This window comes from Alligator sinensis, unplaced genomic scaffold (genome assembly GCF_000455745.1).
Source record: "Alligator sinensis unplaced genomic scaffold, ASM45574v1 scaffold1049_1, whole genome shotgun sequence".
Classification (NCBI taxonomy): Eukaryota; Metazoa; Chordata; order Crocodylia; family Alligatoridae; genus Alligator; species Alligator sinensis.
In genome coordinates, this window is record NW_005842672.1 from 778,917 (window position 1) to 797,967 (window position 19,051).

Sequence of the window (19,051 nt, forward strand, 5' to 3'; positions counted from 1 at the left end):
GAGTCCTGTCTGCAGGCAGACAAGGGTGCACCCTCTACTGCACAGTGCCATTTTAATTGTACTACCTTGTTCAGGGTATTTCCTCCACCAGGTAAGTATCTTGTTTTGGTTAATTCCCAATGAGGGGAAAAATCATGGTGTTATCCCCCAAACCACACCTGCTCCTGGCACCAAAATGAAATATCACTGACAAATAAGGGTGCAATTCTTACCTGAGGAATGCAGCAGTTACCAGTGCTGAGATTTAAAACATCATCCCCCGGCAACTGGCTTGAACACCTAAGTAAATGTGCCCTAACACATGCTTCTGAGACCTGTGGCTATTCTGGGCTCTCTGAAGACTCAGGCATGGCAGCTCAGTGTCTGTTACTCTTGGTTCACATTGCTGGGTAGGAGCAGTGTCTTTGCAGCTCTAAAAGCCAGAGATTTTCATTTTTTTTAAATGAAAGTGGAAGCTCCAGAGAACGTGCCAAAATATCAGGATACCTCCTAGGTCACTTACCTACAGCATGTGAAGAGTGCATTTTACAGTTAAAATCCTATGGAAGGAAGAGTGCTCTGTTATGTACATTATTCATTTTAATTGTTAATCTTTATAACCAGAAATGCCTTGGGTACTGGAACATGAGACCGGGGTGGGGGAACTATGTACATGAAGAATGTTGACTACAATTATTTGAAACATCCCTAATATGAAACCCCCTTTTAAAAGGCGAATAGTAGCTACCTTAATTAATTAGACTATCTTGTCCCACAAAAATTCTCATGACGATTTATCCAGTGGCATGGGACAGAAGCATTATAACAGCCGTTATATTCTGCAAAAAAAAAAATCTAGAACTTCAATACTACTTACGGCAGGAATAATAGCTAAGGGGATTGGGTAAAAGATGGCAGTTTTCACTAACTGAGTAATAATGAGTCACTGGGCTCAAAGGACTAATGTAACTGTGGAAAAAAGCAGCACTTAGAAAACCCTGTCACTTAATCATCTAAACTGGTAATGTCTTTCCAATAAATTCCACTGAAGATCTTTCCTTTTGTCTTCATGCTTGTATGTACATCAGCAGTACCTACAATGCTCTTCCAGGTGCCAAGGTTTACTTCTGCCAGGCTGCGTCTACACAAGATGCCAATTGCACAGTAGCCCATGACTACTGCGCAGTAGCAGCACATGTCAGAAAGGCATGATAGGCACAATAGTCTTGGGCTACTGCGCAGTCAGTGTCACAAAAAAACCATTCAGTGACGCTACTGTGCAGTAACTCCAGTTACTGCATTGTCATTTAGTACTTGTTTATAACTCTTGTGTAGACACAGCCCCAGAGTAGCAAACTTATACAAGGTACTATGTGATCTTGACTCTAGTTAACTAAGCACATCTGGTGGTAAGAAATTTTATAGACATTTTTATGGGGCTGCAGTACCATTCCCATTAGTAGGGCTGGACTGTGCAGCTCTGCATCAGGACACTGCTAAGAGGCCCAGTGAGAGATGTGGTGGGGCTGTGTCTGTAGTAAGCCCTGGGCTCCCAAATGCTGCTTAGAGCTTAATGCAGCTCACCTGTGGGAACTTCCTCTGCTCCTTCCTCTCCCCACCAGAGTTCCTGCACAAGGGCACAGCACAGTCTGGTCTGTAACTCACTTCATTACAAGTCCCACTTTGTAGAACACACTGCCCGCCTTGAGCCAGAGAGGACTTCCAGGGCCAAGATTTCTACAGAACATAGAAGCTGCATAGGATCAGATGAGGCCAGTGGTTACTAAACATGATGGAAGGAAAGCTGTACCAAGAATACCTGCCTTGCACAAGTAATAATCCATACAGGAGCGGAGCTCCTGGCAAAGTTCTCACACTGCATAAACCAGATCTAACTCCCTGTTTGATGGCACCAAATCACTACCAAGTACTGCTCCCATGCTTGCATATGGACAGGCTGGGCAAATGTAATCTACAGGGCACAGAGCCTACAGGATAGATATTCTCTTTTTTTCTTCAAATAAAAGAATTCCTTTAAGAAAGTTAACGAACACAGCTAGTGTAAGGAAGGGACAGAAATGGGACTTGACCTTTCTCTTGTAAAAACAAAGATTTTTTTAATTCTAATTTCCTTACTTCCACCTACTTCCCCCCCCCCCAAGAAAAAACAAAAAACAAAAAAAGAAACAACCGCAAGAACCAAACAAAACACAAAATTCCCTAACTGAAAAAATAGTCAAATAATTTCTTCTTAGGCTATCTCTACACAGCCAAGTTACTCTGTCAGACAGTGACCCCCTCAAAAACATACCACACTCCACTGTATGGGCTACTCCCAAGCCAGAAGTAACTCCCAAGCCACATTTGAGCAGTGCAGTAGCATAATGGGTAGATTAAGCAGAGCACTAGCCCTGGGAGCCAACGCAGAGGGAGTGCTGCTATGGCCTCCTTTCCCCACACAGAAGTCCTCTCTACACTAGGGGCAGCCCTGCACAGCCGAGCTATAGGAGTCATGCAAGTACAGCCCTATGCCCCAAAGTCCATCTCTGGGGGTGGGGGGTAAACAACACAAGTGGAATGTGCCCCCCATGCTTTGCCATAAGAGGCACAGCCCTGCAACCAGAAGCATAGCAGGGGGCAGGGAATGAGAGTGAATGGAGCACCAGAAATGGCCCCCCAGCTTCTGGCCTGAGCCACTGCAGGCATGTGGCTGCATTTCCTGAATTAGAAGCAAATGTCTGTTCACTTCTATTTTAATTCAATCTGTGCAGTTTAGACTAACCTGCAAAGACTGAAACAATTCAGCCCTGGGCTTTTTGACTGTCTGGCATGTGGGGGAGAATCAGCAAGCTTTTTTCTTTTAGACCTCTACATCTCTGACTGGATCACTCAGTATTAAGTGGGAAGGGTGCTTCTCGAGCCCGCCTGCTGTTATGCAGGCCTGGAGCTCAGCTGCTTTAATTGGATCCCTATACAGCTGCCATCACTACCCAAAACAAAGCAGTCCAGGGAGAGCTTGTAAACAAGGCAAGGGACCCCCCTGGTCTATCAAAGGGTCTTGAAGGTACTCTGGTGAACTCCAGGTGGTGTCCTCTATCATTTTCCCCAGTAACATAATTATAGAATCCAAAGCAGCAAGAAATAGTAGTATCACATAAGTGCTCTAGCTCCTCTCCTCCTCCTAGGCTGTCTGGCTGGGAAGAACAGTTAAATAGAAGCGCATAAGAGCACTACATTCATTTTCACCCAACTGAAGGAAGCAAAAATAAACAAGAAAACAATCACCTTTTCCACTCTTCCACTCCTAGAATCTCAGTTTTCAGGGAGCCCACAATATCCAAGGATTGCTTTGCCTCCCATTAAACCTGGCTTTACAGACCTTTAAAAGGGAGATGTCTGACAACAAGATCACATCTTCATAAAACCTACTTCTTGAAATGTTTTCAGGTTTCTTTATCACAGATCTCATTTGCTAGGGAAGTGTCCTACAGTGAGAGGCACTGTAGGAAAATTGAAGAGAAATAGGGAGATAGGACTCTCTGGCCAGAGGCCCCATTAAATTTTTTATTTTGTTTTGGTTTTTTCTAGGACAAAATTTGTTCTACAGAAATGCTCTCTGCTTTGTGTTTGCTCATAATGTTTATATTTAAAGCAGCAAATAATATTATATAGACTTTGGAAAATTAAGGTGCTGAGCTGGTCCATAGAACACCTTTATTTTTCTTTATCATTAGCCTTTTGCCAAGCTAGCAGAGACCAGTCAGAGGTACCTTTTGACCAGGATGACTTGGCACAAAGAAACATTGTAAACTAAATTGCCTGCTTTATTTTTATCTGTATTTCATGGATTCTCCTCAAGCTTCAAATAAGGCAAAATTATAACAAAATACCACAATTTTGTCAGTTCTGTGTAGTTTAACCAAACAGTACATTTACACAAGGAGTTGAGTTTTTATTTGTTTCTGTTTCTGGTATCTCTTTTCAGGCATTTTTATTTTTTCCTATTTTCAGCTAAATACTTTAGGAACTAAGCAGGAGAATGAAGCAAACATCAGTTCAGGAGTCAGCCTGGGAAGAGAGTCAGGTGCTTTGCACCTCCTCTGTGGAGAGACTTCAGAAGACAGTATGTTCCCTGGCACAGGCTAGTTACTTTTAATACAGCAAAAAGAACAGAGACACCAAATGAAATTCAAAGGGATCAGAATCTAAGCCAACATGAATAAATATGTACAACGCACAATTAGCCTAAGAAACAGCTTGTCAGAAGATATCACGGTGACCAGAAGCTTAGCATGAGATAGAAGTGGATTAGGCTTATGTATGCGGAAGAACATCCTGAGGATTTATAGCAAATACTTAAAATAAAAATTGCACACACAAACGTAGCCAGGAGTATTGGAAGAGATATAAGCCAAACTAACTTTTGAGGGTAAAAAAGAAACCTTCCCTCAAGAAGAAAGCATCCATTATCCCATCCGTACCAGCTGCAAAATGTTTTGTAACTTCTTCTGAAGTATCTAGCATTTATGAGAGGATACTGGACTAGATGGAACCACTGATTTGACCCTCAGTGGCAACTACAGCCTCTTGACCAAGCACCAGATTAAAATGAATGGAGCTTTGCTTCCAGTTGTCCAGAAGCCAACGTGGTACAGCTTTCCACGTGGATCACATCTTATAAGCTTTCTTCAGAACCATAACAGCAAGATGCTTGGTTAATGCGATATAATATTTTAACCTCTGCAGCAAGAGGTAAATTCTGTGACAAATTCCATTGCTATGAAATACACAAGACCTTGATCACAATATCATTTAAACAACAGCATAAGAATTTATCCTCAGCTTAAAAGGTGTTAAGTAAAAGCAATTTTAAGGATGGAAAGAGTTTATGAAAGGATTTTTTCCTTTTCCACTAGTCTGAGGCCCATCTCCCAGGATCTTGCAGTCAGTAGGAAGCAGACACCTAACTACTTTGGAATATCCTTAAGGTCAGATTTTTAAAGGTGTTTAACTCTTTAGGTATCTGAATAAGTAGATCATGGGATTTTCAAAAAGTGCCAGGGGTCAGATCCAGAAAAGAGACTTAAGCACCATTTGCCAAAGTACAAAATTGCGAGCCTGTGAACCCCTGGGCTAGGTATAGACAGTCAAAAAGCCTGAGGCTGAATCAATTCAGTCTTTGCAGGTTAGTCTAAACTGAACAGATTAAATTGAAACAGAAGTGAACGGACATCTCCCTTTAATTCAGAAAACGCAGCCACATGCCTGCAGTGGCTCAGGACAGAAGCCAGGGATGCTAGAGCACGGGTTTCTGGCTGTGTGTTCATTTCCTCTTCCTGCTGCCCCCGAGTTCTCTGGGATTTGCAGTCCAGAATTGCCGCAGCAGGACTCTTTGCTCATCACTTCCTCTTCGTGCTTCAAGGTGCCTCTGGGATTTGTAGTCCACAATAGCAGCCAGCAGTAAGTTTGAGTCGGGGGGGAAAGGACGTTTAATCCCCCTCCCTAGCCCCAGACCCTAGCCAGGGTTTGCTTTGGGGGCATACCCCTCCCCCACTGCGGACTGGGCTGCATCCCCAGCCAGACTTCCCCCCATCCCCATCAGCCAGCCCTCACTGGTCCAGCTAGGGAGCAGAGAGGCGGGGCCAGCCCTGCTCTCTGGAGCAGACAGCACAGCCTAGCTCAGAGCTGGGAAGCATGCTGGGATGCTGGGGGACTGCAATTTAACTTGAATCAGGAAGGGGCCTTGGACTAAAGTTTCATAAAGGGGTTTGACCCAAATCAGTTAAGTCTGATACTACATTCAACCAGGTTTATCTTAAACCAGTTTCAGCCATTTTGAAACTGGTTTACGTGCATTGAGCTTGTGTTCTGTTACAGGTTTAAACCCGTTTCTGATCACTTAAACCAGTTTGTGTGCAACTTCTGCCCCTATCCCTGCTCAGCTGACTCTGAAGATACGTCTCCTGGACATTAACATTTCCATTGCTGCCCAAAGTTCTGCATCTGGCCATGTACAGCTCAGTCTTCACAGGGCTGAGCAAGTTCATGCCTACCTGATACCTAAAACCAATCCTGACCCATAAGCAAAGTGTCAAACTGGTGGGTGCCCTCAAAAACACCTGCTGGATCAAGCTCCAAAGTGCCACTGCCTCTAGTGGTAGCAGTCCCTTCTCTGAGGATGTGTAGAATTCAAGACACACTCCTAGCCTCAACATTTCTCTATTGACTACCTCTAGTGGCTTCCTGCTCAATGTCCTGTGTCAATGGATCCCATTCAAAGGCTCCTAACTCTCCCCATGGACTGGAGGGAGTTCAGTGTCTCACCTAGGGCTCTGCATTTTACCATGAGCAACAAGTGTCAAGGTTGGGTGTTGCATTCATCAAGTCCCTTTATAGATCTGGGCTAGACACCTAACTATTGATTTAAATGGGAATTAGGTGCTGTGGCTCTTTTTAAAATGTTCATATCCATCTGCAACAGGTGTCTAAATAATTCAAAAGTCTGGCCCCAAAATCTTTATCTACATTCAAGATAGAGAGCTCTTTTTGATTGTGACTAAATTGCCTAGTACAATTGCCTGTCTCTTATTATTAGGCATTCTGATATTCCCTTTTTTATTATATTTCTACTCTCCCAATTTGCACCAGTGGGCCTCAGGAAAAGTACTTTTCCTTAGGCCATACAGCAAGATAACAGAACAGCTAGAAACAATGCCAGAACCCTGAATGCTCCAGTCCACACCAACCTTTTTATTCATGTTATCAAGACCCAGGGAAGCGTCTGTGTGTTGTTGTACACAAGTTAATGAGCTGATCCTTCTTTGTAATAGAATTGGAAGGGCCAATGCCTGCCTGCAGCAATCAATTTAGCACTCAGACTGACCTGTGGCAGCTTTGCTATTAAGACTGCCCAAGGCTGTACTACACATTCCCGCTCAATAAAAAAAAAAAAAAACTGACCCAGAAAAAAAAAACCCCAACAACTGCAATGTGGAGCAATTCCTTCCAGTCTCCCCAGTCAGCCAGGTACCTTTGGTATAAGTCAGACTGGGTATTGTAGAAGATTTATTACAAGATGTGTCAGATTAACCATGCTTCAGAATGCTCCTATTAGCTACAACATGGCATGGCACAGATCAAACGGCATCTCATTTAGTGCAAAACTGCATTGGGCTTTACCCCTTTGGTCTCAGTTTTGCAAGATCATTCAACATTCCCAACTGGTATTTCAGATGTGGGCACACATTATCCAAACCATAAAATTTAGTTGCATACTTTGCAAAAGTCCAAGTAGTCCACTTCAGAAAGGATTTTAGTCACCTCTGCACAAAGCTATTTAAATCCAGTATAATCCTATTGAGAGAACTGAAACCTCTCAATAACTGAGAGGTTTTAGCCATTACATAGGCTTCAGAGCATTATTTTGTATGATGAGAACAGTTATTTCTCTTTTCCCTTCTGACTCAACCAATTGAACAACTTAGGAAGATTGTTATTGTTGAAACCTCCACTTGTAGAAAATGGGTACAGTGGTAACTTATCCACGGCAAAGTACATGGGAGGCAGGGGTTTGTGTTTTTTTAAGTACCTTGAGCTGATGACAAAATGAAGGGAACCAAACATACCGCAATGGAAAAATCTGACTGACACAGGAGATTGGATTGTGCACATCTAGAAATCCAGTTCCAACCACGCCCTGCTCTTTCCACACTAGCTGGCCTAACCCTCCTGTAGACAAAGATGTGCTGTGGACATTGCAAAGAGAAGGTTCAGTATAAATCAACTCACTGAAACTTAGCCAAGTCATTGAAGAAGGGCACTTCATGCCCAAAAGGTTGTCCAACATCTCTCACAATTATACTGGCTATTCAATAAATGATAACAAAAAAAACCCCCAAACAAACAAAACAACCAACACTTGCCTCTTGTGCAAACCATGGAAATCAATGCTTGAAAGAAAGATTACCTAATACACTTCTTTATTGTATAATTAATTTTACTGCAGCAGTGTCAGAACAATTCAAATGAATTGGCAGTTTCCACCCCCAAAGAGCTATGAACTGAAGAGACAAGACAGAGAGAAAGAGCAGGAAAACAGGCATGGGAGGTGAAGTACTTTTCCTGAGGTCATACAGCAGGATAACAGGACAGCTAGAAACATACTACCAGAATCCTGAATGCTCCAGTCTACACCAACCTTTTTATTTACATTTTCAAGACCCAGGGAAGTGTCAGTTTATTGTTGTACACAATTGAATAAGGTACTAACCTCATGGTGAGATACCACTACTCGGTTATCATGCTCTTCCATGCCTATTTTCAGCAGGCTAAAATTTATGTCCGGACATTATGGTTTGTTGAATGACTAGAAATAAGTTGATATGACCAAGTATCTACTATTTTCTAAGCAACAAGGCTAAGCCCAGAGACATGTGTCAGTGATCCATATTATTACTACCAGTCCATTAAAAATTGCAACATCAGATTTTATATAGAACCTGACAAGCTATAGCACACAGCTGCTATGATTCAGATTTTCTGTTACAAGAGATGTGAAGCAACTGGAAACATTAGCCCCATCCAAGATAACATTTTCAGAAGAACATCTGCAACTTAGACTGCGGCAGGGTCTGGCATCACTTCTCTTCTCCCTCTTTCGGGTTCTCTGAAGCTGCCCCTAGACTTCTGCAAATCAAACACCACCTTTGCTGCATTCTCATTCAATAAAACAGAAATACAGTTCAAATATCCACTTACATCTAGGCGAATCTTCCCCCAACTCCACAGCTGGTTCAACCACTTGCTGGGCTCAGTAGTTCTTTCCACAAAATACAAGTCCCACTCTCTGGTGTGTCCTCAAGCCACTTCGTCTTAAGCCTGCTGACAGGGAGGGGTAAAGTGACACTTCCCTCTCCTGTCTGATCCTGCATTCCCAGTAGGAAGATGCCATTCAACAGAACAAAGCGGACTTCTTTTTATCTGCCTTAAAGTCTATCACCTAGGAGAGGTACAAAACAAGGCCCTTAAAGGGCCAGCTCATTTTGAGAGAGACTTAGAAGATTCCAAAATGGGAGGTGAGCTTTTATAAGGGATTGAATTTTTCTGGATACCAAGGAGCCCAACACTCCAGTACTCTTTTCCCCCAAAGTGAAGTTAAAGGGCCTCAGTTTTAGTTTATGTTCTGCATACATCACTCAAACCTGTAGACATTATGGGGTTTGTATTTCTTTTGTCTCCCACCTCCATATAAAAGCTGTTAGATAAAAATAAGAAACTGCTTTCAGATTTCAACTTCAAAGCTTCACCATCAAGTACCTTTCTCTGCAGTTTCATGGTGCACCTGTCCCCTCATAACAGAGTGAAATGACTTACCAAAGGAAGTCCAAGACAGAGTAAAGAAGGGGTGTGCGCAACATGGTGGCCCTGCTTCTGTATTGTCTGGACAGTTCGAGAGCCTGGGTGCATGACCTTCAGGTTGTATTCATGGTTACATGGATTAATGCTACACGTGCACTAAAGAAGGTTTGCTGTGCTTAGAGCTTCTTAACTGCTCTAGGCTAGTTTTGTCTGGTAAAAGCTTGTGAATGACCTTGCTCACACCAGCAGGGAACAGGGATTCAATAGATTGTCATCTGTCAAGGTCCGCTCACTCTCAACTGTCTCTGACAAAACAGAGGCAATTCAATTACTGGGATAAAAATACAACCCTCAGCAAACCTTGCATAAAATGGTGATCTGATATGTCCCTCACATCTCTGTTTGCTATTGTTGCTGCTCCACTCTGACAACAAAGTGCATCTTTGATAGGAAAAAGCAAGAGGCAGGTCATCTTTGTCTGTTCCAGAAATAAACTACTTATCGCTTACCTCAAAGTTTGTGAGATTAACTCCTTTTGGAGCTTTACTCACATACAGTAGAGGCCACCAGCCTGGCTGACATGCCATGGATTGAAATAAACACTCTGAGTGTGAAACGTGAGTTGCTTCAGCTTGAGCTAAAGGCTTCCTGAGTTGAGGCTATAATAGTTCTTGTAAAGTTAAACACAAGAAGGGAAGTCCCTATAAAAACCCTCCCCAGTGGGTCATATAATATCTGTCATCAAAGGAAGCTCATCTGAAGTATCAGAGTCCTACAGCAATTCAGAACCTGGACAAGACTCTGCATATGCAACAGCATCACCTTGGTCAGTGCAATGCATGTAGTTTAGAGGAGGGGGAACCAATTAGACACCCGAAGCAAGAGAATGCAGATATATATGGGCACCTATATACGAGCAGCAAGGCTGCTCCAATGCACTGCAATTACAGTGAGTTAGAGCAGACTTGCTTAATCGAGTCTGCTGGAGCACTGTAGTTACTGCACTACAGCAGCCTCCAGCATCTCATGTATCAGTGTCCTTGCACTTCAAAATGGCAGCAGGAGCACTTTATCTTGGTATTTTGAAATGCAAGGATGCTAATACATGAGGCACTTTAGAGTGGCTCTTAGAGCAGCAATAATTAAAACAGCCCCGCCCCAGCACTTGTATAAACACCCTACAATTCAGTAATAGCACCAGATTGCTCCCTGCTGAGACATATTACTGTGCAGCACACATGCTACCTCTTGAACCAGAAGCAGTGTAGATACTTTAGTGTGGCCTTGCAGATGGGCTAATTAGCCTTGTTTAGAAGCAGGGCTAATAGCCACAGCACTACAACCATACTTATGCTTCTCTTTCTTCGAGAGATGATATGTAAGTTAGTTCTGTGCATTTCTGTGGCATTAATTAGCCTTCCCTGGTGTGGAATTAGCCTATTCCACATCAAGGGGACTACATTGCTTCTCTCCCCAGCATCTGTTTGAGCTGTATAGACATTCCACTTAAGTTAACGAATTGTGGTGAAGTGTTGGGAACACTTTGCGGGGATAGTCAACTAACTTCCCTCTTCCATTTCTCTCAGTTCAACACTAGGGTCCTCCAGAGCTGAAGACATCAGCTACTGCCTCTTGATGCCAGCCTCTCCCTCTGGGCGGCACCCCAGCACCAGCCCCTCCCTCACCATGGGGGCCTCAATTTGCCCCTCCCCCTTCCCCTGCATCACAGACTTACCTGTAGGCAGCTGAGGGGTCTGGTCTCCACCACTGCCTGGCTGAGACTATATTCCTGGCCACATGCATGTGGGTGCACGCACATATGCACATGGCTCCCCTGTGTCCTACTCCCCCCAGGCCCAAGCAGCCCCTTGCAGGCTGGAACTCTGCCATCCTCAAGGGGAAACCCACCATTTCCCACATTTTTCCATGGTAAATGGAAAACCCAGATCCCTGCATGATACTAGGAATCCAGAGTGAATACTGTCCCAGAGTCATGCGGCCTGGGACTGGGACTTGATGTTCCCATTTTAGGACTGTCCTGACCAATTAGGGATGGGTGATCACCCTAACATGCCAGGCCAGCATATGTACTTCACTACAGCAAACCTCAGCACAGTCTACAATGCAGCACAGACATGTCCAGTAAGAAGGCTCATGAGATATTTAATGGGAGACTACAGTAGTGCTCAACCCATGAAGCCAGTATGAATACCCTGCCACAAGCATCTCAGTGAATTCAGCAGCAGAGCAAGAAGGGTATAAGAGACAGCAGCATTTGTGTGTCCTGACATGCCAGTGAGCTCAGAGTTTTCAGGCAGTTCCAGAGTCCAGGAGCTGAGCACAGCCAGCATTTACCTCTCCCCACACTCCCCTCAAACTGATTTGAGCAGAAGGGAAAAGAGGACCAGCAGCAATGGTGGCAGCACTCAGCTCTTGGGCTCTAGAGCCAAGCTCACTAGCATGTCTGTGTAGGCTCTGACTGGCACCACAGCTTTCATGCAAATCCAGAACCCTGGAGCTAAGCATCACTACCATTTGCCTCCTCCTTTCCCACTTCTCCCCCACTGAATTCACCAAGACAGGAAAGAGAGGTGCCAAGTAGCAGTAGTGGCCTTTTGCACGTCTTTAATGGCATTGCTGTTTGCATGCCCAGTGGTGTATTCCGCTTTAAATGACTTTGGTGCATAGCAAGATAAAACACCTCCGAGGTGTTTAGTTTGCCACCTAACAAAATGCAATAGTGACCAATTAAAAAAATTAGACATATAGAAGTCAGCAGGACCAAATGATCTTCATTTGAGAGTGCTGAAGGAGCTGGCTGAAGTCATTGCAGAACTCCTGGCTAAACTCTTCCACAACTCGCAGCACTCTGGAGAAGTCCCTGAGGACTGGAGGAAAACCAATGTTGTGCCCATCCACAAGAAGGGCAGTAGGGAGGACCCGGGTAACTATAAGCCAGTCAGCCTAACTTCCATCCTAAGGAAAATCCTAAAAAAGTTCATCAAGCTTGCGATAAGCTTACAGAAGGTAAGATCCTGAATGACAGCCAGCATGGCTTTGTCATGGGCAGGTCTTGCCTTACCAACCTCATCTCCTTCTATGACCAGATAACTCACCACCTGGACACAAGAGAGCAGGTTGCACTATATACCTTGACATCCAAAAGGCCTTTGCTCTAGTATTCCACAATATCCTCACAAGAAAATTGGAGGATTGTGGACTTAACTCTGAGACAGTCAGGTGGGTGAGAAACTAGCTGCAGGATAGGACCCAGAGAGTCATAGTGAAGGGATCTGTGTCATCCTGGCAAGAAGCAGGCAGCAGTGTCCCACCGGGGTCGGTGCTTGGTCCAGTACTTTTCAACATCTTTATTAATGATTTGGATGTGGTGTTGAAGAGCTCACTTGCCAAGTTCACAGATGACACCAAGTTATAGGAAACCATGGTCATGCTTGAAGATAGGCTACAGATACAGGCAGACCTAGACAGGCTAGCAAGTTGGGCGGATCAGAATCTGATGAAGTTCAGCATCGAGAAATGTAAAGTGCTTCACCTCGGGATGAGCAACCCCCAGCACATCTACAGGCTTGGCGGCACCAAACTGACTAGCACCACAAATGAAAGGGACCTGGGGGTAATAAAAGACCACAGTATGAATAGGAGCTGGCAGACAGATGCTGTAGCCAGTAGGACAAATAATACTCTGTCATGCATCAATCAATACATGTCCAGCAAAACCAAGGAGGTGATTCTTCTGCTCTACTCAACACTGGTGAGACCACAGCTGGAGTACTGCATCCAGTTCTGGGCACCACACTTTAACAAGGACATGGACAAGCTTGAGAGAGTCCAAAGAAGAGCTACCTGTATGATCAAAAACTTGCATGGCAAGCCATACAAGGAAAGGCTGAGGGATCTGGGACTCTTCAGCCTGAAGAAAAGAAGGCTGAGAGGGGACCTAGTAGCAGCTTACCGCTACACTAGGGGAGTACATCAAGGGCTTGGTGAGCAACTGTTCACCAGGGCACCTGAGGGGAACACTAGGAGTAATGGCCAGAAACCCCTGGAAGATTCATTCAGGATCAACATTAGGAAAAGCTTCTTCAGTCAGGGTTTTGAGACTGTGGAATAAGCTCTCTTCAGAGCTGGTGCAATCACCTACCCTGGTGGTGATTGCAAATCTTCAAGAGGAGACTAGAGAGTCCCCTTGCTGGGGTCACCTGACCTGAGTTGTCTTTCCTGCTTGGTGCAGGGGGCTGGACCCGATGATCTTCCAAGGTCCTTTCCTGCCTTACAATCTATGAAAAACAACTTAAAAAGATAAGAGATCTAGCCCCAAATTACAACCCATTCAAGTTTGGATCAGCTACCCTGATGCCAATTACTCCCTTTTGCACCAAAACAACTAACATATTTTGGCCTTTGCAATTTAAAATCTCCAAAGAAAATATTTCAGTTTAAACACAATTGAATGTTGAGTGATGATTCAGGCAACCTGAAACCAGCACACCCAGAGTGACCTAGCCTGTGCTGATCTTAGGTGGCAAACACTGCCTTTTGAAGAGGTCCTTCCCATTGTTCTGATCTTAATCCTATTCAGGAACTGTGGCTGCACTGATTTTCCTTCTAAAAGAAGAACACTTTCACTTAATGAAAAACTGTAGTGATTATTTATAAGCCTGCAGTGAGGGAGATAAATTTCTTCCATGTGAGAAAAAAAAAAAGGGAAAGATTTTTAGAAGCAGCTTTTAGAAATACCTGTCATCAGGCTCCAGGATCCCCCAGCAAGGATCTGAGCAGCGAGCTGAGAGGTTCCCAGCTCTGCTTCCAGCTCCTCCAATAAAAGGCCACGCAGCTCAGTGTGAGGCAGGGGCTCCAGGAAGGTCAAGACCCCTAGCAGCTTAGAGTAGTCTTAGTACTGGTGGCTGTGTAGTAGCGTTTCTACCCAGCATGTGGGAGATCCCAGTTCAAGTCCCAGATGGGCTGAGTATAATAACAGGGAGAAATCCTTGTTGCAGTGGAAAGGGGTCATTGTGTTTTCCCTCTTTCCACTCCTCCAGGTACCCAGGCCCTATATTCCTTGTTATTTGACATTTTGTATTTTGTGCCTTTTATATTTCACCAACCAGTATTGTTTGTTCTACTGTTGTGTTTTATATTTTGTTAACCCTGTCTTTTGTCAATGATTGTAAGTGTCTAACCTTTGTTGAATCCTGCCCCCTCAGGGCATTGTAGTGTCCCCTTTACCCCCTGGTTTATGCCTGCTATGTTCCCAGTACTGTTCTCTCATTAAAAGGTATATGGTTAAGGCCCCATTGGTGGCCTGGCTCCACTCTATAGGGGGAGGAGAGTCCCTACACCTCCCACAGCACATGTGCACCTGCTTTGATCCCTTCAACTGGAGAGGAGGTACATCTTGGAATACCACCCGGGTTACATCTCCATTGGTGAATGAGTCTCACCAGACAAATGTTCCAGGCCAGGTTTTCATGATGTTTGTGCTTTTACTGATGTCAGTGCTGATACCAGGATGGGGACAAGGAAGGTTACTTCAGTCTCCTCTCCAAATTTGGTCCCAAATCCTTTCCATGGGATATCCTGTGCACTGGGACTGCCATAGGCAGTCTTTTGTAGCCACCAGGGGAGAGTCAGAGACAAGAGCTAGAGTCCAAGGTTCCCAAACTGAGGGGGGATTCCAGGAACAGAGCCAAATCGGGGTTCTGGGGTCAGAGACCAAGTTACCAAAGACAAGGGGAACTTCCAAACAGCCATAGTCCAGAAACTGATCCAAGAAGAGCCAGGAGTCAGAGAACAAAGGAGCACAGGATCCAGGGAGCCTTACCACAGCTGACCTAGAGGCAGAACTTGGCCAGCCTGTGGTCCGCTGCAGCCAGGGAACTTAATTGGGGAGGCTGCTCTCCCTAGCATCCCATTAGGAAGCCCTACCAATGGCTACCCAGTGTGGGGCTGCCAGGTGCAGCTTCAGGCAGGTTTGGCCAGCTGGGCAATTAATTAGTCAGTGCTGGACTGCCCATTAGGGCCTGACAGTTCAGCACAAAGTCAGGGATCACACACTTGAACTATGACGCAGTCAGCTTTCCAGCTGTAACTAAGTACCTGTTCTGCTTGTAATTTTCGAATAGATTTGAGTTTTTCTTGCAGCTGTTGTCGAGCAACTCTTGTCCATCTATGGAGGACTAGCTTGCAAAGGACTGGAGAGGCAAAAGTTATGTAACCAGAGTTTCTTCAAGTTGCATAATGTCTCAACCAGTGAGAAGCCAAAAGGACCTGAACCCATAAACAAAGTTAGTTTACATTTGTGCAGTGGAATGTAATCTAAAGTGTATTGTACTAGACCATCTACAAACCAAATAAAAGCTGTTGCTAGTAGAGACAGCAAAATCATAAAGTACAAATAAATCAAAGTTACAGCATATCTTCTACGTGTTTTAAAAACAAAATACAAGCCTCTCACTGGTAAAGACTCCAAATTCATACAGTAAAGTATGAGTCCAGCAGGTCTCCATGGAAATTTAAGGAATTGACATTTGCATATATTTCCAGTCTCCTGCCCATCGCCATCACTCTGCATTTCTGCAGAGAAAGCACTGAGCCAGACAAGCTGACTCTCTATGAGGGTGCATTCAGTCCCTCTGCACTCCCTACAGTGCAGAATGACTCCCCTCCCCTCAACCTCCCACCCCTTTTAATCTTCTGATTTGACCTAATGTTCAGAAACACACAGAGAATGATGTTTCCCCTGAAGGGGTTGAGGAAAGCCCAGGCTTTTACAGTGCAAGTACAACCATTCATATAGTTTTTGCTGATTAAAAAAGTAACTACAACCATCTTTTCTATTATTTCTCCATTTTACCACACTGGTCAAATGGTTCATTAATAATGTGGTTGAGTCCCTTTGTCTATGGCTTGACCAGCACCACACACCTTGTTAAGGGGTACAATACTGTCTCAGGATAGTCTCCTGCCATGACTTGATGGTAATAAGTCAAGAATTCTTTCCCAGAGAAGGAAAACCAGCTTGGCCATCAGGGCCATCTCTAATAGTCTAAAATAATTAGTTACAGCCTGTAGTAGAGCTTCACAGGTCTAATAGGGGGCTCCTCCAACCCCAGTATCCCCACCGCAGTTCTCCAGTTTAAATAAAGGCTCCTGCTGTTAAGGCATCACAGCCAGCAGTGATTCCCAGTACCTTCCTAGTCAACTTCCAGGAAGCTTCTGTAGTCTATTAGAAACAAAAAAAGAAATAGGGATTTCCATTGCATCTACTGCTTTCCTGTACAGGATCCCCACTCTTACCACTTCCTGAGTCCTTTTGGGCTCTCCACCGTGTACTCCCGGCCTATCAGTGCAGGCTTCTGATCTCCAGCTGCAGCTTGTCTGTCCTGTTTTAATGTGAAGCACCTGAGATGAACTGAAATCAGGTGATTACTCTCCTGAGGGCCTAAACTGCCCGGGCTTATCTAGTCCGGGCTTATCACTCCCGAATAGGGCTTTTCCCTTGCAGGGACTCTGTTTCCCTGCTCCCAGACCTGTCTTGGGGCTTCCTGGGTTTGGTGCCTTGGGACAGACTCTCTAGATGCCCTGTTTCAGCTGCTTTTGTGGCTTGTCCCCTCACTTGCCTTACAGATGCCAAGGGGAAGGGAGCAAGCGAGCTTGGATTTTTTTCCTTTAACTCTCTCTGCTCTTTTACAAATACCATAAAAAAATTCTGGGTAATCAGTTTGATTAATAGTTTCCACCCAGCTTGAGCCACAAGGCAATGTTAGTCTTCCTGGCTTCTGCTGTTCATTTTGGTTCACTTCCCTTCATTATTTTAAAGCCCTGAACTCAAGTTTTTCTTATGCCCTGTCCAGCATATACATCTGAGCAGACAAACCCTTGCTCTCGCATACAGGCTAATAAAAGATCAGAGCCAATGTTATACTAGTGAAGTCTGAATCAATTATCTTAAGAATCAATCCCATATGCATCAATAAAACATGCCAGAATTTAAGCCTTGAATGATTTGATTTTATCCAAATATGAATATTTGTGTCTTTTTCATGCTTTCTATTAGTGAGCCACATTTCTTGGGTCTTATATTAAATCTTCAGGCTCTCAAAATGACAGCTTTCACTTTATTTTGGTTGGATTTTTTTTTCATTTCCCTTGTAATTTATATACCAAGGGATATAAATTTATATGTTTAACATATAATAACTTCTTTAGCTGTTTATTCTTCTGATTAGGATATCTCTAGTAAAATTTACAATAGTCCTTAAAGCATTTGTAGCCCTGACATAGTGAGATTTGGGGGAATTAACAGATAAAATTCACTTGTTATGGTTACACGTTCCTTTGAGATATACAAGAGGGTTGCCATATGTCCAGGTTTTCCTGGACATGTCCTCTTTTTGGGTCCTCCCATATCTATTTGGGCCTTTTTTTTCTATATCAACAAATGCCCTGGATTTTGCTCTGTTCAGCATTGAAGTTTTCCCCAGCATTTCCTGGCTTGCCCAAGTGAGGAGCTGCTTGGGGCTGAGGGAAGCACAGAGAGGGCAATTCGAGGCAGGGGGCATCATGTGTGCCTGTGGGCACACACACATGTGGTTAGCACGCAGCCAGGAAGAGGGGTGGAAGAAGCCCTGGCAGCTGCATGCAAATAAGTCTACACTGGGCAGGGGTTGGAGGGCTAGGGCTTGGGGACTGTCTGGGGTGAGTGTGTGTGTGTGTGTGTGTGTGTGTGTCAGGGGATGGCTGTGTGAGCAGGGCAGGTGCCTGCCAGCACTAGAGGAAGCTGTCCGGACACTAGGACTGCAGCAGAGTGGGGGGGCAGCTGCCCCTCCAGTGGGGAAAAGGGAAGAGGGGCCTTTGAGGGCAGCAGGGAGCTTTGTGGCCAGGCTGGTGGCTGGTGCCCTTGCTCACAGGGGCAGAGCAGCAAGGAGATGCTGCAGAGCTGGGGAGAGCAGGGGGCTGCAGATCAGGAATGAGGGGCTGTGGCTTGGGAGTGAGAGGAACTGGGGGAAGGGGAGGTGGGAGTGACTGTGGGTCAGGAGTTCAAGGCACAGACAGTGCCAGGGGGCTGTGGGTCAGGAGTGAGGGGCCCTGGTAGGGGTGGGGGGGGGCTGTGGCTTGGAAGTGAGGGTCACCAGGAGGGGCAGGGAACTGTGGGTTGGGAGTGCAGGGCACAGGCAGGGCCAGGGGCCTGCAGGTCAGGAGTGAGGGGTATCATCAGGGATGGGGGTGCTGCAGCTTGGGAGTGAGGGACACCAGCTTTTGGGTCAGGAGTGAGGAGCAGCAGTAGGGCTGGGACTGTGGCTTGGGAGTGAGGGGAGTAGTAGAGCATGGACATATCACTGCCTCCCCACACACTCATATTACCCCCATCGCCAATAGATGTCCTCTTTTTTTTAAACTGGAAATATGGTAACCCTAACATACAAGCACATTTGTCAATGTCCTGATACAGTCACTTTTCTTGCTGATGCTTAAAAAGAACAATCCAAGCTTCCCTGACCTTTCTTCTCCACCACTGGTATTTCCCACACTGCCTGTTCCTAGGATAAACAGAAAGCCACAAAAAGAAAAGTCCATACAGATGTTTGACTGGTGTTTACCAGGATGCTCCAGGATGTTGCAGGATGTTTACTTGTTATTAGAAGGGCCAAAAGTAGCTCACGTACAGGCCAGACAAATTTGACTCCATTTTCTC